The following is a 23,084-nucleotide window of genomic DNA, read 5'->3' as shown; positions in this document are numbered from 1 at the left end:
TTTGTTAGGTTCCTGCTCTGCATTACCTTGTGGAAGAGTCTGCCTCTGTTCTTTCCCTGAAGATATAGGGAGACTGTGGAATTAAAATGGGTGCCATGTTTTTACAGATCACATACCTCTTTAAATTAGTTACATGAGGCGGTTGAGTATCTCCTAAGATGCATGGCCTAAGGCAGGAAATGAGGTGAAATGACACTTGAGTTGCTCCAGAGAAATTACTGCATTGGTGTGTTTATATTTAGCCCAGTTCTCTTATTGCTTGTGTTCACCTGTTCAGCATTCATTTTAATACAAAGTGTAGGCTCATAAAAACATCAGTTTTACAGCCTGGTAAGTGATGTAACTGTATCTGCTTTCCAAGATTGTCACCAGCATAAGAGACTGCAAATAAAAATCAACTGGAACACAAATGGCAGCATCTCAGTAGTGCCAAGCTGTACAGTGGAGATTGTTTGTGCTTTTATTTGCCAGCATTGACTAAACAAAGATAAGAATGTAAACACTGTAGCAGAGCTTCCCAAACAGGATTACAGGGGTGATAGGAGCTAGCATTTAGCATTACAATAATAGATGCCAATGTGGGAGAGCCATCAACTGCCACGGCTTCTTTTACATCCTAAGAGCAGAGCAATAAAAGAAGAGGCAGATCTGGAGCTGTGTGGGGTTTGCTGCTTTATTCAGGAACATTAATCTTTTAGGGTTTGATTCATTAGGTTTGTAGTGTGTGAGCTTTGCTTTGATTCCCCCCAGATCCATATTGTGGTTAATGTGACTCTGAAGGAGGGCCTTACTTTGTGGGCCTTGGTAAGTTTTACAGCAAACCAGGGAAGCTCAATATAAGCTCTGAACTGAGTGGGAAACAGGCCTCCAAGTCAGCCAGTTTTGAATGTCAACAGCCATGGTATGAGCAAGGCTAATTGGGATACACAGAAATTGTCATGTGCCTTTTTAATTGCATTTAGACAAGATGTACAGTATTTGAGTCAGCTCGGCAGTGTTCCAGCTGATGGAAGTGGTGATGATACCTGACACCAGTGGTGATATATTAGTGTGCTTAGTATCTTAGCACACATACCATGAGGCACATTAGAATCATAGAAGAATTTAGGTGAGAAAAGGAGCTTTCGTCTGGAGGTCATCTGGTTCACTTGCTGCTCACAGTGGGGCCAGCTTCAAATACACAGCCGGGTTGCTCAGGGCCCTGTCCAGCTGAGTTTTGAGTATTTCCAAGGATGGATATTCCACCACCTCCCTGGGCCCATGTTCTGATTTTGCACCACTCCTTGTGAAGAATTTTTTCTTAACAGCTAGTCAACCAGAATTTCCCTTGCTGTACCTTAATCTCTTACAGCTGAGCACATCCGAGAAAAGTTTGGTCCCATCTTTTTGCCAGTCCCCCATTAAGTAGCTGAAAATGGCAATCAGATACCTCCTTAGCCTGGAGAGGGAGAGGCTGGATAAATGCTCCTCTCTCAGACTCTTTACAGTATCATGGCCCTCCCAGCCGTCTCAGTGGCCCTCCACCTGCCCTTCTCCAGTTTGTCATCATCTCTCTGGTACTGGGGAACCCAAAAATGGCAACAGCACTTCTGATCGATGCCAAATAGAAGGAAATAATTACTTTCAGTCTGCTGTGCTGCGTTAGGGAATGTATTTTTACATTTACATTTACATACAGTATGCCATTAGCTTTCAGCACTGCACAGGTGCCCTGCTGACTCATGCTCCGTTGTTGTCCACCAGTATCCCCAAGTTCTTTTCTTCAGAGCTGCTTCTCCAAAGTGGGTGTCCAGCCCATGCAGTTGCATGGTGTTATTCCACCCCAGGTGCAAGATGCCACTGTTCAGCAAATGCAGTTCCTCCTAAAGCTGCAGGGAAGCAGGGGCACTGAAAGGACAAGCAAGACCTGCATTGTTAAGGGCCAGAGGCGAATCGCACATAATGATCACTTACAGCAAATGAGACACTTACACTCAGAAGTAAAAGATAAAGTTTGGTCAATACTAAAATAAAATGCAGAGCTGCCATCTCTGAGTTATGCTGAGGCTTTGGTATCAACACTGAATTTTTCAGTAACCCACAGTGCCCTTTGTACAGAAAGCCACACAGTATTCAGGGTTTTTTTTCAACACTGTAGACAGTAAGGAATGTTATTGGCCAAGGCAACATGAATAAACGCAAGGAAATGTGAAAAAGTTAGGCCTGTTGGGAAATCACTAGTCATTGGAAAGCTGTTGGAGTAAGACACTTTTGGTAGGAGGCGCCCTGATGTGACCTCATGATTTTATGCTTTCAGTGTTTGTTTGTAAACAGCCAAGCTGCTGGAATGGTTCTGGCATCCCCTGTGGCCTATAGCAGGGAAGTAAATGTGTGTGTCTGTGTGTTCACACACGCATTTGTGTACCTCAGAGCTAGAAGAAATGTAGTGTCAGCTGGTTTTAGCAGGCTCAGATTTGGTTAGGAAACCCTAGATGGAAGGAGCATCTCCTGTGTCCCCTGTGCAATCTCTTCTGATTGGGGTCTGGTGCTTTTGAAAGTGCACAGGTCCCCAGTGCCATTTGGTCAGTGGGCAGTGCCCCAGGGTAGAGCAGAGTAAGAAACTAAAGAGCCAGATACTAAAGAGCACTTCTTGCAGATCTAGCCGAGCTAAGGCAGGAGGAGTTTAAGTTGTCGAAAGAGAGAAGCCTTGTTTGTAAGCAGTTAGTGATCCTGAAAGGGAGTACGGTGGAGTCTGAGTGAAGGCAATGCTGGATACCTGAAACGGAGAGTGTGGTGGGTTGACCTTGGCCACACTGTAGCCCCACTGCTACCAAAACCTTGCCATGCAAATTCAATACAGAGAGGCACTGGGAAACCACCACCCATGCTTTGGCTCTCGTGTCGCTACCAGGTGTGGTGTAGCAGGTCACTGACAGTTTCCCCTCGGATTACGGGGGCTTCATTCTGCTCCCGGTCCCTGTCTTCCAGCTCAGGGGCTGGGTACCCAGAAAACAACTGATCTTACTGTTAAAGACTGAGGCAAAGGCATTAAGTACCTCAGCCTTTTCCTCACCCTTTGTCACTGCGTTTTCCCCCACATCCAATAAAGGATGGAGATTCTTCTTAGCCCTCCTTTTGTTGCTAATGGATTTACATAAATGTTTTTTATTGTCTTTTATGTCGGTAGCCAGGTGAAGTTCTAGTTGGCCCTTCTGATTTTCTCCCTGCATAACCTCACATCATCCTTGTAGTCCTCCTGAAATGCCTGCCCCTTCTTCCAAAGGTCTTGAATTCTCCTTTTTTTTCCTGAGTTCCAGCCAAAGCTGTCTGTTCAGCCAGGCCAGTTTTCTTCCCTGCTGGCTTGTCTTTTAGCACACAGGGACGGTCCACTCCTGAGCCTTTAAGGTTTCCTTCTTGAAGAATGTCCAGCCTTTTCTGCACTCCTTTGCCCCTCCAGACTGCCTCCCAAGGGACTCTGTCAGCCACTCTTCTAGACAGGCTGAAGTCTGCCCTCTGGAAGTTCAAGACAGCGGTTCTGCTGACCTCCCTCCTTACTTCTCCAGGAATCAAAACCTCTATCAGTTCGTGATCGCTGTGCCCAAGACGGCCTCCAGCCATCACATCACCCACAAGCCCTTCTCTGTTCACAAACAGCAGGTCCAGCAGGGCACCTTCCCTAGCTGACTCTCTCACCAGCTGTGTCAGGGAGTTCTCTTCCACACACTCCAGGAACCTCCTAGACTGTTTCCTCTCCGCCGTGTTGTATTTCTAGCAGGCATCTGGTAAGTTGAAGTCTCCCATGAGAACAAGGGCTAGCAACTGTGAGACCTCTCCCAGCTGCTTATAGGGTATTTTGTCTGCCTTTTCATCCTGGTTGGGTGGTCTGTAACAGACTCCTGCCGTGGTACCTGCCTTGTTGGTCATTCTCCTGATTCTTACCCATAAACACTCAACCCTGTCATCCCTATCATTAAGCTCCAGACAATCAAAATACTTCCTAACATACAGGGCCACCCCCACCGCCTCTAGTTCCTCGTGAAGTGAAATTTAGCACTTGTTCAGCACATCTACACATAACATACCAACCTGGCCAAACGTAATCGGTAGTGAAAGCTGAGCTGTGAATTGCATTTAAAAGAAATTGTCAAGGAGCTCTGAGATTGTGATTATTTTTTTAAACAAGGAGAAAGGTTAGCATCATCTTTATGTAAATACTCCCCTGGGCAGTGTTTCCCAAAGCAGGTAATGGTGAACAGGTTTGGCACTTAATATGGGATTGTGTGGTTTTTAATGAGAGCAGTATTATTCCCTCGCATCTAAACAATCTATAGAATTTCTGGACTTCTAGTTAGATTAATTTTTGTGCCAGATTGGCAGGCTGTGATATTTTCTCTTTGAGGCTGTCACTTGCAGCTCAACAGCACAGAAGTGACTAATACAGACAAACGAAGCTAGGTCAAATTAAACAAATGCCACAGCAGAGCATTTGTGAAGTCCCGTATGATCCCTTACTGCATTGCGAGGCTTGAAGGTTGATGTTGTAGGGGACTTTATGGACTTGTTAACATACAGCCAGACCCTACAGCATTTAATTCTTTTCTGAACTGAAATTATGTACATGAGGATAGTTCAGGACAGGCTTCTGCAGTACAAGCACATATCAGTTTTCCTTCTGACTTCAGTAGGAATAAGAGATTCTGCACATATTTCATGCACATTAAGAGCAAAATTGCCTGCAGTATCTTCATCACCAGGTTCATGGACCATTTGGTATCCTTTTTGCCTGAAAAGTGTCTTGCCTTGAGGAGCAAAAAAAGTAAATAAATGTGGAGAGAGACTGATAAAACCCACAAGCCCTGGACATTCCCAGGCTTCAGGAGCAGAAACCCTCACTTCAGGATTCCTTGCTGTTGTTCCTAGAATACCACAAATAGGTCAAACAAGCAACCTTGAAATCTCAGAACTGCTTTTCACTAATGATAAATGATTGTGTATTTGAGATAAGTGTTAATTTCACATTTCTGCAGCTTTAAATTATTTTTCTTTGAATGTCACCAGTGGTTAGAAGACTTTCTGAACTCATAGACTTAGCGTTCTCTGAGAAGTTCTGTATTATATACTATTTGCTGGCTGATACAGCAAATCAGACAGACTGGAAGTATATACCATTTTAAACTAATCTCTTACTCTGAATAGTGAATGAACAATCATCAAAAGAAATGGTTTGGAAGTAACCCATTGTTTGAAATTAGCTTTCCTAAACAAGCAAATATAAAATAGCAGCATCACAAAGTAAAAATGGTGTATATGTGAGATCCTTGAGCCAAAAGGCAGAAAAAAAACCCAAACATTTTTTTATTAATTTATTTTTAGCTTGGTCAGCTGTAGTGAGTGATTTTACCAATGTAGCTAGTCTCTGGAATCAGAATGCTCACATAATGTAATGTCAATGCAGGCAGCTATGACAAGTCATGATATACACATGTAGCACAAATCCTTTCAAATCAAATTCATATAACCGAAATTCTGTAAACAGATTAAATCTTGATAGTCTTGCACTACTCAATTTCACTCTCACAAGCTAGCATCAAATAGGGACAGAAGAGCAGCCTTGTTGGAAGTGCATCCCTGCTATTTTTGCATACTTTGAACTAGACAACTTGCAAACTTTTTCTATCTCGGTGATCATACAGCATGTCACAGTTTGAGAAGAACCAGAGGGACTGCTTCTCTGTATCTCCTGTTAGAAGAGAGCTCCCTTTAGAAGAGACTTCCCTTGCTCAGATACCACAGAGCCGATGGTGAAAGGTGAAACCTTTCCAATTAAAAGGAATTGCCATGGCTTTTTGGTATCTATGGCAGCATATCCCAGTGCTTGGGGCAAGGAAGCAAGACCTGTACTGTGTCTTTAACACGACTTAGGCTTGAGATGTTAGATAAGATTTGTTGTTCTCAAGGAAGGAGGTTAGGGAAGCAGCTGTGTAGGTGTGGGTGCCACCTACTTCCCCAGGTGGCTAGCACTGCTACGTAGAGCTTTGACAAGCCAAAGTAACCGTTCCTGAACATTGCTGTCCCTCACTGACTGCACACAACACAAGAACCTGGTGCTTCCACAGCTCCTCCGGGAGGTTGGGAAATCAGTACTTCAAGAGGTAAGCCAGGGAAGAGATAAAAGTAACTATCCCAGACAAAGCCACTGTGCTTCCAGTAATCCCCTTCCAAAGGAGAATAGGCAAAGGTGGCCTTGAAAGCAACCGGTGTCCTGCAATACTGTGCATCCTAAGTGTTGCTGGTAGTGCTTTTACACCACAAGTAACCAACTAACAGTAGTTGTGGTCAGCAGCCCTGGCCTCACAGCAAAGGATAGGGGATGGCCAGGGTTAACAAGGACAAAGTAGTTAATAAGCAACAAGTCTTAACACCTTAAAAGAAGGTGAGGGAGGGCCATGGGAGTATTTTTTAATGTATGCCTGTCCAAAAAGTTGAGGGCGGTTTGAACACCCAGCCAGCATACAGGCTTAAGAGCAAACAAGCAGGTGGGCGGTGCATAGCAGGTATAAAGGTAATTTAAAAATAAAAGAGAGATTTTTAAAAAATGGAACGAAACTCCACAGCAGGTACAATCTGAATGTGACCTGCTGTGGCTTCCTTCCTATGCATTGCAATACACTGCATGTGGGGCTGTTCATCAGCCACAGAGCATGGTTTTGTATTCAGCATTATCCCTTTATCCTCCCTACCCACCAGCATCCCTAAATCAATATGTGCATCATATTTGGCACAAACATCTTACGCAAGTTCTGTCTGGAGTTATTTTGCCTTGCAAGTGATCTCATGAATGAGTCTGCCCAATAAAAAACAAACCCTCAAGTCTACCTTTGCAGAGTATTTTTCAGCCTGAACGAAGGTAGTGCCTAAGCAAGAGTGAAGAAAAAGTAAAAAGCCTATTTTCAGCCTTTTCCTAAGTGCAGCAGTGTCACATAGATTTCTCCTTAAGAAACTCCTGCAGCTGTCCTTCAGAGTTAGCCAGCAGCAAAGGCTGGAAGCAGAACAGGGACTGGGGGAGGGATTTTGTTCTCATAGTGGGCCAGATCCTCTAAAACAGTAAAGCCAAGTGGATAAAAGTAAGACATGTTAACTGAAGCGAGCTGAATTGTTCCTTCATCAGTGCCTGAGGCGCACTCAGTTTATACTGCATTTAATTCTGTCATTTTGGGCCCCAGTCCTGCATCGATGAGGGTGACTTTTTCCACCCATGCCTTAGTCCATCAAAAAACCCAGACCACAACATCATGAAAACCAACCTAGCTACTCTGAATTTTTGTTTAAACAAACTCTAAACAAAGATGGTGTTATCTCGAAGCTCCAGTTTAAAAAATAATGAAAATCCAGTATTGCACATTATAAGCTTTAGATCCTAGTTAAGCTATACCCTAAAAACCACAAAATGGAGATGATGCTGAAAATCCTCAACCAGCCTCGCCCCGTTAAAGCTACTGAAGTTTTGCCAACATGTCCTCGCTGGAGCTGTAGCTGAGGATTTAAGAGGTCCCTGTTTGTTTAAAATTGTCTCCAGACTACCTGAAACTAGAGGCCCAGGATCCCTGCAGAGCCATTGGGCATTGTTTTTATTTGTTTTCATCTGTGCATGAATTTCTTTGAAAACACCTAGCAGAGCAATATGAAGGGATTGTTTTTAATCTTTAGAGATGATACCATGCTGTTATGCATCAAGGACACTCAAAAACAAAACATCAGATAAACTGTACCAGGAGATTTATTTTTTTGACCTCCGGGCTTTTCTGAAAATACAATGCATTCTGCATGGAGCTCGCAGTGGACGAAACATCTATTGGTTCAATTTGTTATCCCAGAAGCATTAACACCACCATGTTCTGACAATTTACATGTGTGCGTGTGTGAAAACGCAGCTGGATTCTGCCCGTGCTCAGCGCCCTGAGGAAGGGCGGTCATTATCACTAAAGGGGCGGCTGGGACCTGGCCTTGAGCCAAGACCTTGCTTAATGCAATCAGAAGATTTTGGTGATAGCGGAGTGTATTTTACATCCCCTTCTCTGGGAGAGGGTAGCCGAAGTCAGAGTTTTATGCCCTGCTGCTGCCTGAGTTTAAAACTAGTCTGTGCGTTTTTTGTGTTACGCTGGACAGCACAGTGGACAAAAGAGAGCCTTCTGCCATCCAGGTTTTGAATCATATTAACAACTATTTATGTAGCTGTGAATATATAATCTCTCTTGTTTGAGATCTCTTCAGCAGTATCCTTCCCTGCCTGAATGAACGAGGTTATAAAACACGGTAATTATAAATCTCATTGACTGCCTTGCATTCAAGGGCGTGTTCCCCCCGAGCATTGCTGTGAAGCGTGTTACCCAGGAGACTGTCCTGTACAATTCAAAACAGAATTATTCTGACCCAGTGAGCTTGTTGGAGGGGAGAACATTTGGGATGCCGACCCGCTGCCACAGCACAGTAAATGCATTTTTCTCATTTCACAGCAGGGCAATGCCGCAGTACAACAAGGCCAATACATTCAAGTATTCTTTTGAGGCATGACTTACATCTCACTGACAAATGCTGGCTCCGTAAAGATGCAGAAAGGGAGCCTCGGACAGCAGTCACAGACCAGAGATCCTGCTGGCTGTCCACACAGTTTCAGCAGTTTTCTCCGAAGGTTTGCTTGTCTTAGACCTTTCCAGGCAAACCCATAAATAACTCAGAGAATATAACACAGTATCAATAAACCCCTTTCTTAAAACGTTCAGGTCAGGCTGCACTTGTAAGACAGGCTAAAAAGTGTTTAATAAGTGACAGCTGGCTGTTCTGCCTTGCACTGCTAACTATAGCATGCTTCAATACCATCCTTTCCCCATCGATCTGATGCTAGTCAGGACCTGTACCGGTCTTTCCTCAGTCATGAGAGGTTTGTTGTCGGCATCAATCATAATGCCCTACAGTCAGGAAACTACACAAAGCCCTGTCAGTTCCCCATTCTTGCAAAAGGGCTGTAAAACCTGAGCAGTTTTATGCTCTGGGGAAAAAAAAAAAAGGGGGGGGGGGGGGGGAAGGCGCTTCCTAGAACAGTAGCAAACAAAAAACATGGCTGTTGCCATCCATTTTCTCAATTACTCTCAGTGCACAAAAGGAACACTGTGCTATGTGGTAGCCTAGGCAGTCGCATCCTCTTTGTGCTCGAGTAGGAGAGGGAGATGAGGTGCAGAGCAGTCACTCCCAGCAGGTGTGCAAACCAATTGAGTTTAATTAGAAACATCCTGCTGAAAATGTAAATGTTTTACAAGTACATCATTTCCATCAGGGGCTGCTGCTGGAGCCTGTTTTGTTCAGGCTTTGACACAACAACAACAGCTGAAGGTGCCTCTCTCCCTTGCTTGCTGTCTCCAGAGTTCCCCTGACTCATGAGCACTGCACTCATGCCATACTGCTACGTGGTGAGTCTTTTCCACATTGCTGCATCCCTGGGCATCTCACAGATGCAGGCTGGTTCATTTAACGTATCCGTGCCTGTTCCTCCTAGCACAAAGTCAGCCTCATTAAAGGGCTTTGCTAGATTCGAGAATAGATGCAATGCTAGGGGTATTTACTGCTCTGTAAATGTCCTCTTTCACCCCACATGGATTAAAAAGACTTCATAATGTTTGCGATTTAATATATTTTTTTTTTTGCTTAGATATGTGGGCAGCGCTAAAGTGTAGCTTATGTGTATGTTTCTGTGTGATTGCAGGAGTTACCCAGTTCATTATATTTTGGCAGTTGAGTCTTTTCACTGGTTTGCTGCAAATCATGAGAGACTGATTTTACCCTCTTTCCTGATGATCCAGTATTTTTCTTCTGGCAGTTCTCAAGAAAATTCATTTTTCCCTCCTCCAAATACAGTATCCATCATTAGACTAGTGCTGAACTACGTAACCAGCAAAATAACTGGTTTGTAGTACAGGCAGCTCTGGTGCCATCTAAACAAGAGATACTCTACAGGAGTTTTTGGGCAACGCAAACCTGGTCCAGGTTACTTAGTCATTAGATGTCATCCCCTTACCTGTTGTCTGTGGAGAGGTTGCAACTATTTTTTCCATTTTCATCAATTAAGTGACATGCTGATGAGCCCATGCCTGCAAAGGAGGTGTGCAAATGCTTTAGGAAATGATGTGTATGATTTCTATAGATGGCAGGCTGTCTAAAGTCAATCCTTTCATAAAAAGACAATTAGATACTCCTTGCTGCACATGGTTTTTAGACAGCGCTGTACTGCTTTAACATTGTTCAGAGCTCATGCAGAACCATGTACCTGCCAAACTGACAGCTCCTATGGTGCTTCTGCAGGAGCAAGGACTTCTGTGAACGGTGAAGTGCAGCTAGATAGTTCTGCTGCTGAGCCAATTCTCTACAAATTCCTTGTGCTTGTATTTATGTCAGACTATCGGCACCTTCTCTCAGTGTACTTACATTGCTTCTAAAACTAAAATGCAAATATTAGAGTATAAAGCTAAATACTTTAATTACATGCCAACAAAAATAGTTACTGACTGCTATATCTTGGCTAAATATTTTGACCTCAAGTATCCATCTGTCACATCACCTTGGAGTTACAGAACAGTTACAGAAACGCAACCAGATCCAGACAAAATATGCTTGGTGCTTGGATGATGAGTAACAGGTTTTTTTCATGCTTTTTCATGCTTGACTTCCAGAAAGATGACTGCTATGGAAGTGTCTGGTGTGGTTATTATATGACAGTTAGCAGTGATTTCTCTGCTGACAGATGTCCACATCAAAAAGCACTGATTGTCTCTTTTGTTTGCAATTTTAGAGATACCATAATCAAGCAGCTTAGACCATCTCCAAGAGAGATTGCCTTTTGCACCAGAAGTGCAGCCTCATTGCCTAGGTTCATGCTGGGAAAGTCAGATTGTGAAATCTTACAGCAGATGATTTATGTGGAAGTTTAAGTCCTTTCTCACCATACAATATTAAAAATTGCAGTTACTTCTGTGGGTAGATCTCTTTTCCAGGATAGATGATCAAGCTGTATTTCAGCATTTTGTTTACTAATGAACTGTTTCAACAATGAAGCAACATACAGTATGCACACATCACATCGGTGGCATTTCTCATCTGGGACTGCTAAGAAGCAAGCGAAGGGAAAGGAAGAATTTGTAAAGGGAAGAACAATTTCACATGAACACATTCTGGTGAACGAAGTTCACAAAATTCTCTTACTGCACATCTATAGCACAGAACATGTCTCAAAGCTTCTTAAAATGTCACAGACAAATAGCGTTATTCAGATAATTCATGGGGAAAATAGCTGTTTAACATTAGTGCTGAAAAGAATGCAGTGCAAGCCATGACCTAAATGAGTATTTCTGCCTGTAATCCAGAAGCCTGTCCTCTAGCCTTTCCCTCCTGCAGCCCACTGAAGTTAAAAGAAGTCCTTGCATGAGGGTTTTTGCCTGAGGTAGGATTGCAGAATGATGTGCTGTGCCTGGCAGTGTGATTTCGAAACATTTGCTAACAGGCAAAGGTCTGTGGGAGCAGACATGAGACTGGCAGGTGGGATTTAATAGCTGAGATTTTGTGCAGCTGCCAAAAAATCACAACCCAGATGCTGGAGCTGAACACATACTGCCTGATAGGAATGATGTTCTGGGGGAAAGAGGAAGCTGGCAAGTGTCTGTCAGAGAGAAGAATTTGATTCTGAGTCCAACACTGCTTTACCTTGTCCTTTTCATGGGGTCAGACAAGTCACAGCACTGTCTATGCATCAGTAACTGGCAGGGCATGGAGATGTACTGCATTTTTTCATTATGCTGCACCCAAAAAGCACCTTACCAAGGCAGACTCCTCTTTGCCTCTTCAGAAGCTTATTTAAATCCCTTACCTACCATCTGCTTTTCGTTCTCTCTCTCTCTCGCTCTCGCTCTTTTCTCTGCATGAGCTATCTTCTCTGAGCTCCCCATTCGCCTCACACATTCATTCTGCTAGGTACGTTTTTATTGCTGCTCCTCAGAGACCATATTCTTCCTAAGACATTGATCTTCCTTACATTTTTCTCCATCCCTGCTCTGCTGGAGGTCAGTTCCCTCTCTGAAAAGCACCAGCAAAGAGAGAGAGCAAGCATGCATACATTGAAACAAAGAAAAGCACAGCAGCAGACCAGCTATCTTCTACCCTTCTACAACCACCCTGATCAGTAGGTAACTAGGACTAGCACTGTACCGCGGCACTAAGGGCATCCACAGACCAACTTGGTGGCTAACATGCTCCCACACCCTAGTATGAAAGATCTGGGCAAAGCCAGTAGCCTGCAAACCAGGCCAAGTACTTCACCCTTTCTGCCCAAAGGAGGAATTTCCTAAAAATACATGTCCTGACATACCACTGAGCCACGTGGCACAGTGAGTGCAATCCTATTTTCAGCCTGCTGTGCAGGGTGACATAGCTAGTTACACCTCCTCCCAAAAATGGCACATCGGCAGCACAACACTTGCTGGTGGACCATCAGCATGGCCTCCTGTGGCCGATGCTCTCCACTGGAATTCGCCGTCAAGTGATTGCACGCTCCTTGTGTGTGCGTAAGGCTGCGGTTGCAGGAAGCATCCCCGGTCATGCTGAGTGTAATCAGGACAGCTGGTCTCTGCCCGTTAGTACAGCGGTGGTCCTCTGCAAGTCCCAGATAGGTGGGTTATGGGCTCGGGAGGAGAAAGAGATCAAAACTAATCCTAATCTGACCCTTAGAGAAGCTCTCCCTGTGGGTATTACGCCTGTCTGGCACATACCTTTTGCAGCTGTGCCAAGCAGAACAACAGTAAAGCAACATTTGGCTTTTGGAGATGACTGGTAGCCTCCTTCCAAACCATGGCTGATTGGCAGATTCTGTTTTCCCAACTCTGAAGTTTATTGCAGAATCCCAGGAATGTTCCTGCGCTTCAGATAGCCCAAAATAACTGCTCTAAGCTCTCCTTGGGGAAAAGCAATCCTTAGAGCAGCCTCTTAGCTCAAATTTTTTGTGTTGAAGCAGCTGAGCTTGAGGGAGAGAACTGGTCTTTGCCTCTAGTCACTGGCTCCCACAGGAGAAATGAGCATTTTGGATGCTCACATTAATAAGCTTGTGTGTCAGTTCACTCACTGTCCAAGGAATTGCGAACACTTTGTTCTCCTTGTTTCTGTTTGCTGCAGAAGCTCCGCTCCCCCACTGCCAACCTCCCAGCAAATCCACTAGTTAGCTGGCAGCTTCCCTAGGTAGCCCAGCCGTCGGCGCTAATCCCTGGCTGTGCAGCAGGATCACAGCTCCTGAGCACCAGTTCGGAGCTGACAGAGTTGTTTTGCAGGATTGTTGCCTGCCCTCTTCCTCTGCAGTTGCCAGGCTTCCTTCCTCCATCCAGGAGACAGTGGAGCCATCACAAACGAGGTGGTAAGTGGTTCTCTGGCACTGAAGCCATCACTTCCACTATGAGTGGCCATTTCCTCTCCTGGGGGAACAGCGCATTTTCCTCATCAGCGAGGGACCAGGACCTGCTGCGATGTCCAAGGTCCTTGGAAGGAGCAAGTCTGACCCACTGCGCAGTGCAGAGATTCCAGTCCATTAGCAGGAGAGCTGGTGCTCTGCTTCTCGAAGGTGGATTATCCCAGTTTCCAGGGAACCCGTAGCTCCTGTTTATCTGTGCCAATCACTTGCATTCCTCTGTTGTGGTAAGTTATTCTTCATGTCCCTGAGGCACTCATTACCACATTATTCAGGCTGTGTTTACCAAACTTTAGAAACCAAACTAAATTCCTGAAAGACAAAACTGCCCATCTCTTCTCTGATCTCTCTAAAGTGTGTGTTACACCTTACAAGAGAACTTGATGCATTTATTATTAAACCACTCAGGTTCTTGGGGTGTTTCAGTCCTCTCTGGAGAATAAAACTTGCATCCAGGTCTAAAGACATTGTCCTTGGCCTGATCTCTCCCTGCAGCAGATGCCTCCCCACTGAGCTCCAACCTGATCTTCATTGCTAACTTTGGTTGTGGTTTCTCATCCACAGCCCTCGAGATAACCACTGCAGCTCTAGTAATCAGTATTGTCCTCATGCGGTGCTTTGCTCTGAGATCAAATTAAAACATAGAAACTGTAGCAGTCAAGTTGGCCTACAGCTGAACTCATAAATGGTTATTTCAGAAAGTGCTCAGGGAACTGCCAGAAGGGAGAAGGGGTGGAAAGGCTATCCCCTTTACACTTCAACCTTCAAACACTGTTTTTCAAAAACAAGGAAACCAGTTATAATTAGTTTAAATTCTGTGCTATTTAGGCTGCCTGTTATCGCACCAAAGACAGGACAGGGTGATAGACTATAGTAGTACAGTATATAAAATAGAGTGTAGCACAATAACAGAATGTGTCGCCTCCTGGTACATAAGACACAGCTGCACAAACAGCAGGGTGGGAACTATCAAGACTTCCAGGTTTTCAGCAAGCTGTCCCGATACACTGAGCTGGCCACAGTCAAGAGAAGGAAGCAGAAGTCCCTTCTTGCCAAACAAATGGGAAGCATGAAGACATCATAGCTCTCCAGTGTCACTGGAGCTTCCATTTACACTAATGTTATGTGCAGTATTTATCAAAAGTCTTTAATTATTTATCTGCTCAATGAGTTTCTTCATTCATTCTCTTTTGAGCACGTAACAGAAAATGCTGTCTGTAATTCAGCAAAATCTCTTTGTGCGTGTGGGTTCATCATTCATGAGAGATTTTATGTTAAGAGGTGATAAGGAAACATGCTTCTTGCGGGATCAGAGGCACCGGTGCAGAAGCCAGAGGCACTGGCTGGACCACAGCAGTGCATTCCTGCCCAGCTCGCTCTGTTTCCCAGCAGCGCAGCTGGCCTAGCACTCGGCTGCAATATTGCACTCAGGCTGCGGCTGTAGTTGTGCAGAGGTTGTCATTGATAATATGCTATCCCAGAGACTGCCGGTAGTGGAAAACTAAGCAAATTAAGATGTTTTAAATATCTCAGCTCTCCTTTCAGAAGACATCTGCTGTAATCTACATTGGCATGCTCTGTGCTTCTGTCAGCCGGGTCTTTGCTGCACTACACCCTTCCTCAGAGACTTACTAAATGCAGCACTTGCTCTGGTGATTAGTTCTGTGGGACTGAGTTTCATAGAGACCCTCGACAGAGCTGAAGCTGTTATCTAGGAGAACCTGTTCATGATTCATGCGTTCAGATTTACTCTGTACAGAGAGGGAAAGATAACATGCATGGGAAATGTGCACATCAGCCCCTCCTCTGTCAAAGTAGTTCATTAAAAATTGGGGAAAGATGCAGCATTGGCACTGGAGGAAACCTAAGCGGACAGAAATCCCCTGTTCATCAGCCACAGCACAGTGTGGGCACTCAGATTGAGTGTCCGCATCTTAAGCCTAGGCACGGCCCATCTGTATGCAGCAACATCTTGCTCTGTGCAATGAATGTAGGCACCTGCTTACTATCAAAATAGAGGCAGAGTGCTGTTTCCCCCCTGGGGGAGAAGGAGGTGTTTAACTGTTACCCCAGCTTAAAAATATTTGCTAGAAGTTAGCATGCACTCCCTGGGCACAAGAGGGGCAAGGTCTCAACCCTTCTCAATCTGAGAACACTTAAACCCAAGAATTCTGCCTCCCAGAGCTGCTGTCTTGACCCTGTCTCTTTTCTCTCAAGTGTTCCTGAGTAGTGGCAGATTATTTAACATGAAATACCAATGAAGTACAGCAATGGCTTTCTAGTCAAGGGCTTTAGCTAGTAAGTTACCTGCCTGCTGCTCTTCAGCATCCTGCGTGTATGTTGCACGCCTTTTCTCTCGTTGCTGATGCTGATCAGTCTCGATTCTGCATGTATTTTGAAATACTTTGATATATCTAGGCTGAATCTCGCTAATTTCAACAAGGCTTTCTGCCAGAGAAGCAGGTACAGTGCATAACAGAATTGGGACCTTAAATTACAATTTTTGTATTCTAAATTGCTATTTATTATTAGTTCGGGACCTTCTCTTAGTGCATGTTTTTACAGATGACACCATGAGCTTGAGTCATAGTTGAAACTACTGTGCGCCCTACTGCAACATTACTATGACAACTGCTAAGATCAGGGCTGGGAGAAATCTGCCTTCCCTGGAAAAGAGAGTGTGAAACAAATACTGCATTTAGATAGTCTCAAACATGCGGTTGAGGCATCCTGTTAGGTTTCCTTGCTTGCTGCTTCATCTCCGTGTAGGTCTCAGCACAGGAAGAACTGTCTAGAGAATATTCAGCATGCAGCAAACAATTCTGCTTTGAACGAAGCTTAAGTGACGACAATCCAACAAGGCAGAAAAACTCTTCATTCTCCCTAGGCTTGTATGAGCCTCCCTATGAAGACATCAGAGCCTCCTGGTTTGAAATGCTGCCTTAGGGTTTGCTTTTTATGTCAATAAATGTTTTATCACATTTAAGCTTCAAACACGGTACAAACATCCCTGCTAACATTTGATGAACTCAAATAGAGATGGCAAACCTGGGGAGAGGGCAGCGTGCAGCATGGCACAGTGCTCCTCTTCTGCAGGGGGGGCTTGCCTCATGGGGGGCCTGGGTGGGATGGTGCATTTACAGTTATACGCTGCCTTGAAAAACACATTGGCAAGCTAGGGAAGGGGATGTTCCTCTCCGGGTTTTCACCGCTTTGGATCTTTTCTTTCTTTTGCTTTTCCTTCTCTCCCTGCCAAAGCTACCTTGGTACGGTTGATAAAGCATATCCGTGTGCCCAGGTCTGTGGTGGGCTTAAGACATCTCTGTCTTCACGCTCAGCTAGTCTATCGCTCCTGATACCTCCTTGCAGTCTCTTTTCTTCTCTTACCTCACGCTCATCTGTAGCACACGAAGACACTTCAGTGAAGTTTAAGCAGCAATCAGCTGCCGGGCTGCCTTCCTTCGGTGCCTGCAGTACTGGAGCTGATATCTCCGGGTTGAACCTACTGAGTTGAAACCCACAGGTAGCGCACAAGTGCTACAAATCATGATGCAAATTCAGGTTTTTGCTTTTCCCAGCACTTGCCAGTTCCCCCCTCCTCCGGTGCTGTTCCTTCCTTTTTCCTTTCCACACGCTGCATTCTGCAGTGGCCCTGCCTGCCTGCTCTCCTTCCCCTCCTCTGCTTTATCAAATGCAGCACTTCAGCGTCACTGACTGACAGGGAATGCAGCAGCTTCAGCGGAGGAGATGCAGAGGGGGAAGGAAAAGAAGAAAAACCTGCTTTTGACAAAAGAGGCAGCAGAAACACTGAAAGATGAGCTTTCCTCCAGAAGTGGATCCCAGTCACCCTTTGTTAGGCGGCAAATTAAGATACGGTCTCTTAATTCAGTGTGTTTGGCGAGCAGACCCTGCCTGCCCCATGAATTCCCAGTGTATTTTCAGGGAACAAAGCTCAGACGTATAGCTCAGGTTTGCTACAACCTGGACTGAATCAGCAAAATGGATGATTAGGTACCCCACACACTGCCAGCCGCGGTGTGGCTAAGTGACAGCACAACAAAAACTCACTTCACTGCTCACAGCTAAAAAAAAATATTCCTGCCTCCTCAGAAATGCAAAGGTCATGAATGTAAGGGAAAGAATCACAGATCATTGGCTACTTACATGTCTACCCTTATTCTAGGAGACCTAGGATTTCCAGAGTTAATCTGCCATTTTCCAAAAGGACTCTTGATATTTCATGGTTTATGCAACAGATTTTGCTTACAACTTATTCCGATTGCTAAATAATTACAGAAGTGTATGTTGCCCTGCAGCAGTGCGGATTTTTCTGTTACATGAGACTGTTACCACTAAGTGCCAAATGCATCTTGAAAGGCTTTTTGTAGGGTTCTGCTGAATAAGCACACTTTGGAACGAGCACTTTTCTGCAGTATGCCCTGATCTTGCCAGCTGCTGATTACCCGCCTACTAACCGCTAGTGACATATCTGTATTACAGATTGGAGCAGACAGTAAGGATACCCCATCTACCTTGAAATTAATTAAATAATGCACTAGCAGAAGCCCAACAGCAAAGTCTGCAAAGTCCAATTTATTCTGGAAACTTCTTAGGGTAATAATGGGCAAAAATGCTCTGCTTAGTTAGGAAAAGCATCAGAGGCAACCTCACTTTGGAATTTGAGTCTCATGGAAAGATAGAGAGAACTTGCATTTAAAGTAATTATTAAAATCGATTTGTAAAGGATAAAGTCTAGTCCACCTATACAGATTCTCCAATGAGATGACCACGCAAACAAAATGAAAAGCAATCTTCCAGGAATGAAATAAAACATTTTTCTAGAAAACTCTTTCCCATGCAAGCCCCGAAGGAAAGAACAAGTAGATCTGTGCCACCTTAGTGTAAGGAGACGAGGATGCCAAGACTCGGGATAACTCCCTGCAGCTTATCAGGTGTTTGAACTAAACATTTGCAAAGGAAGTTTTGACTTTCACTGCTAAAAATAAACTCCAGCTTGTACGTAAGGCCTATTTTGTAGTCTTCCATAAGGTCTTTTCTGCACTATTTTCTGCAAATTTTATGATCTAACAACCTTTAAGGAGGTTTTGTTAAACTAAGGAAATAAAGGCACGGATCAGAAATTTCACAACCTTCTGAAGTGGAACTCACATGGAGATTATGCTCACTTTCTTTATTAGTGGAAATTGAAGACAAGTAACTTTTTTGCTCATCTAACTTAAAATGAAGTGTGGCTTTCCTATTGTAAAACAAAAATAGCCTCACTCAAGTATCAATTACTAACTATCACATCACTGAAGGCAAGGAAGTCAAACCCAGTGTTACTATAGAAGTGGTTTAGGTTTTGTTTGTTTTGTATGTGGTCAAAAATAACTTTGAAAAAGCTTCCCGTGTGCACCCCGTGTTCCCTGAAGTTAAAAACAATAAACTGAGCCGTCTAGCTGCCAGCATAAGGCACCCTAAATCAGCAAACTAAATTCGCTGTCTCCCCTCTGCCTTCATGCAGCACTAGACTGTACCAGCTCTGCTGTGCTGCAACCCTTCACCTCCAATGAATTTCTTCCAGTGCTTTCAGCACCAGCTTTTACAGTCTGGCTTGTCGTCTGGCTTCACTACTCAGCCTCTGTTTACAAGATCTGAAGTATGTCTTCAGACCTAAAGAAGAAAATAAAATTAATCTGCAGAAGTTACCCTCAGACCTCCTTGAGTGAGTGAGCAAGCATCCAAGCTCTGTGCAGCTGTATTAACGCAAGCAGCACATGAACTGCCTGCGCGTGGCTAGCGCAGCCCGGGGGCGAGCCCCTAGCCACATGCTGCCCACAGGAGCTCGAAAGCAAAATGATTCCCACACACCTTTTGGGTTGGGTTGGGTTTTTTTTTTACTATTTATAATATGCTTCCGTTTAAAAAGAAGCCTGTCCTCATCGCTCCGCGGGGCCTGACTCAGTACCAGCAATACTGGGAGAGAGGACCATACCTGGAGGTACTCACCATCTTTGGGAGGAAAATAACTGGGCAAAGCCAGAAGTGCCAGTGGTAGCCAGGAGGTGGCAGAGGAGCCAGGCTACCGTGTGCACCGCTTCCTGCCTTAGCTTGGCAAAAACACAAACACAAACCAAGGAAAGACAACAAAACCCAGCCCCACCCTCCATCTTCAGGAATAAGAGGATGAAACCCTTAATCACATTCCTGCTTGTATTTATACTAATTGCTCATCTTCCTGAGATCTGACTTTATGAAATTATGCATGCACACCAAGCAGATGAGTTTCCATAGAAACTCAGGAACTGAACTTTCATTAGAAAATTAAAAAAAAAAAAAATCTTACAGATAAAAATGCAAATTGCCTGTCAGTGGGTGGCTTTCTGAATTTATATATAATTTTTTTCTTTTGCACTGTAGGCAGATTCCAGCTGGACCTACATAGCAACAACATGCAGGCATTGTTTATAGCAAGCCAGACTCCATAGGGAAATAAGAAATTCAGTAGCAAGGAGAAGCTCTCAAGTGCAAATACCTCAGGGAAACAAAAAACTGAAGTGCTCAGTGCTGCGTTTTCATGAGGCGTGGGGATTGTGCAGCCTCCAGCTCTCAGAAAATGCTTGTGGTTTGCAAGGAGCAGCGTGGGGAAGAGGCAAGGGAGGAAACCCAAAGCAAGAAACTCTCCTTTGCACAGAATTAATGATGTTCAACCTGTCCTTTAAACATCCAGCAGCATATTTCTGCTGGTTCAGTTAAGCCTTATGGGAAAGTCTGACGCTATCTGTTGCAGCTCGCTCTGGGCAAAGGAGTAGGTCTCCGTGCTGGGGTTTGGGAACATTGGCAGGACCTGGGTTGCAAAGCCGGTTGGCCAGACCCCAACCTCTGTTCGGGCTCAGGCTTGAAGCCCAACACCTTTGCCCACGCCACATGGAAATCCAGGCACATGGGCAGGAATGGGACATGGGGCTGCTCCTGATGAGAGCAAGGGGAAAGCAGGACAGCGGGCATGCCTGGGAAGGGCCATGGACCTGGGCAGCCTTTGGCGCTGTCACGCAGGGAGAGAGCGAGGAGACAGGAAATCTTTACCTCCTTTAGCAAGTATTTCTCCCCAAAAAGATATAGCAGTTTTTCACCCATGCAGTATACTGCAGCATCAACAGGAGGCTTTCCCCTGGATTTGGAGAACCTGAGGTCGCCCTTTCTGAGGGTTCTTAGTTTTTCAGCGTAACCGCCATGCCTGAAAGCACTGAATACCGATGAGAAAATGTTCATGTGTGCTGCACTTACCGGTGGGCATCAGCTTCACCACCTCCCTCAGGTGAACACAGCCCCTGGGGTGCGTGTACAGCCTCCTCCCGGTGCTGCACAACAAGCTGCAGGGACCTCAAGCACAGGCGAAATAAATGCAGTGGCTGCACACTGGGGAGCGGTGGGGGGAAGCCGTGCAGCCTCTGGTCCTTGACCAGCAAGGGTACTGGGGCAGACAAGGGAGCTGTGCTGCACAAGCAGTTTACGATGAGGTGGATTTCACTGCAGCATTGTTGAGAGGCGCGAGATGTCATCTGGGGAGGGAATTCCCCTCCTCGGTGGAGAGGGATGACAGGCAGCAGCTGCACGGGCTTGCTGGCCCCTACGCCTCTGGGGCCAGCAGCCCTCTGGGAGCGTGGAGAGGCTTGATGCTGCTTGGTGTCAGGGTGAGGACAGCGATGGGTCCCCGGCCACCAGAGAGCACAATTGGCTCTGCTCGGTCAGCACAACAGGAAGAGTTTTTAGGAACAGTGGTTTTGTGGTTGAGGACAAACTGGAGCTGAGATAGCTCCTGTCAGTTCTTGGCTCGGCAGCAGATTTGGTACGGCCACACTACTTGCCCTTTCTATGCCTCATTATCCCTGTCAAGCAGGTGATTCAAATTATAATTGCTCAAATACTTTCCAGTCTATCATTACGCGCTTGCAGTTGTCTCCAGGCAGCTACCTGCAGAGGAACCAGCCTCTCCCATCAGAGTACCTCTGCGCCCCCCGTGCCTGCTTGCAAGGGGACAGGAGGATTAGGCACCTTGCCTTGCCGTTTTCTGACAGAGAGAGAAACCTACAGAAAAAACAACCCCACTGCATCTCTAAATCATCACATTTAATACTGAGTTGATTATTCAGGTCAAGGTTATGGGCAAGAAAGAAGCAGTGAAAGTTTTCACAGTACCACTGGTAATTGATTAAATGGGTGTGCCTTAATTTTTCTCTCAGGCAGAGTAATGTGTTTCTGTAGGTATCGGTGCTATCACTGGTCATGAGGTCTTAGTCACGTTGATGCATCCTGCATGTAACGGCACTTTTGGAAAAGCAAACAAAACAAGACTAAGGAAAATCTTCGCTACTTCCAAAAGCATCACCGTTCTTTCATGAGAAATTTACTTGGGTTCTAGCTGCAAGAGATTGCAGGTATCTTACGTCTTTTCATATCAACTAAAGGCAATTACACAAAATAAAGATGAAGTAAAGGTGAAAGTAATGCTTTTCTTTACATATATGTGCACCCACTTACTATGTAGTTCCAGGAGAAGCATGAAGTCAGGCTGTCGTCTCACTTTGCAACATTCCCGTGGGTAAGTGCAGGCAGAGGCCACGCAGAGCTTGGCAGATGACATGAAAGTGTTGGCTGCTTCTTCCACAGGCCACACCTGGATGAAACTGGTGGGAGGCTTGTCCTGGTGTGTGCACCTTCAGGAGGAAGCAGAGAAACGGCACTAAAGCGTTGTGGCCTGCAAAGCCCACGTGACCGTCTGGGCTCGGTGTGGTTGAGTGCTGTGTAATTAAAAGGGAGCCTGGCTCTTTAGATGCTTTGTGGGTTCAGATACATCCATGCAAGCCCTGTAGGAAAACATGTTCTTCCTACCACTTCTTTCATCCTCCCCCTCCTGTTCCTTCCAGATGGTTACACCCACTTGTGTCTTTTCTTACCCTAAGGACAGCTTTTTAAACAAGGTTTCTCCATCCTTCTCTTCCCCCACACTGCTTTAGGATCTACATTGGAGTGCAGAACAGAGGGCCCCATGCTGTTACATACAGCCTGCCCCTGGAAGGCTGGAAAGGGGCTGCGTCCCTCTAGCCCCGTTTGTTAACAACAAAGATCTTTCTGTATGGTCAGGCTGTAAGAGCTGAAAGACCTTACCTCAGCTTCAGCTGGATGTTCCAGATGAGCAAGAGTTAGTTTAGATACTGGGTATCATTGAACCTGTGTATCTTTTCCTGGTGATTAGAAGCCAGTGTAACCTACTCAAGGAGACAGGGATGCTTCAAGGGCCTTTAGCCTTTCCTCTATATGGCACCAGTATATGCTCTCCCAGTAACACACAGCAGGAGCACTTGCAAAGCTAAATCAGTCTCTGCTTAAAAAAAGTTATTTTCACAATTGATTTGTGAATGACACATCACAATCAAAAAAGCGGAGCTTAACAGCTGATTGCTTCTCGTCTCCACAAATAGGTGAAGATCCTCCCCATAGGACTCCTGTACCTGCACTCATACGTCTGCCCAGCTTGCTGGAAGCTCGCAGGGCTCCATTTCTTCTTCTGTTCTGTGCCGTTGTTAACTGCTCATCGCTTGTCTGTTGA

At 45.1% G+C, this 23,084-nt stretch overlaps 1 protein-coding gene and 1 long non-coding RNA gene across 5 annotated transcripts in view; one reads left to right on the top strand and one right to left on the bottom strand.

Moving 5' to 3' along the window:
* Positions 1-23,084, top strand: part of TTC7A (tetratricopeptide repeat domain 7A) — a 173,111-nt gene that overhangs the window by 144,835 nt on the left and 5,192 nt on the right. The gene's annotated exons all lie outside the window — the stretch shown is intronic.
* On the bottom strand, positions 1,635-23,081 carry LOC308072036. Its single transcript, XR_013931464.1, has 2 exons — positions 10,049-23,081; positions 1,635-1,887 (listed from the first exon to the last, which is right to left on the bottom strand). It is a non-coding gene; the product is annotated as an uncharacterized lncRNA (long non-coding RNA).

This window comes from Falco punctatus, assembly GCF_963210335.1.
Source record: "Falco punctatus genome assembly, chromosome: 12".
NCBI classification, from domain to species: domain Eukaryota; kingdom Metazoa; phylum Chordata; class Aves; order Falconiformes; family Falconidae; genus Falco; species Falco punctatus.
Note: the sequence above shows the minus strand (reverse complement) of the source record. Positions and strands in the feature narration are given on the sequence as shown.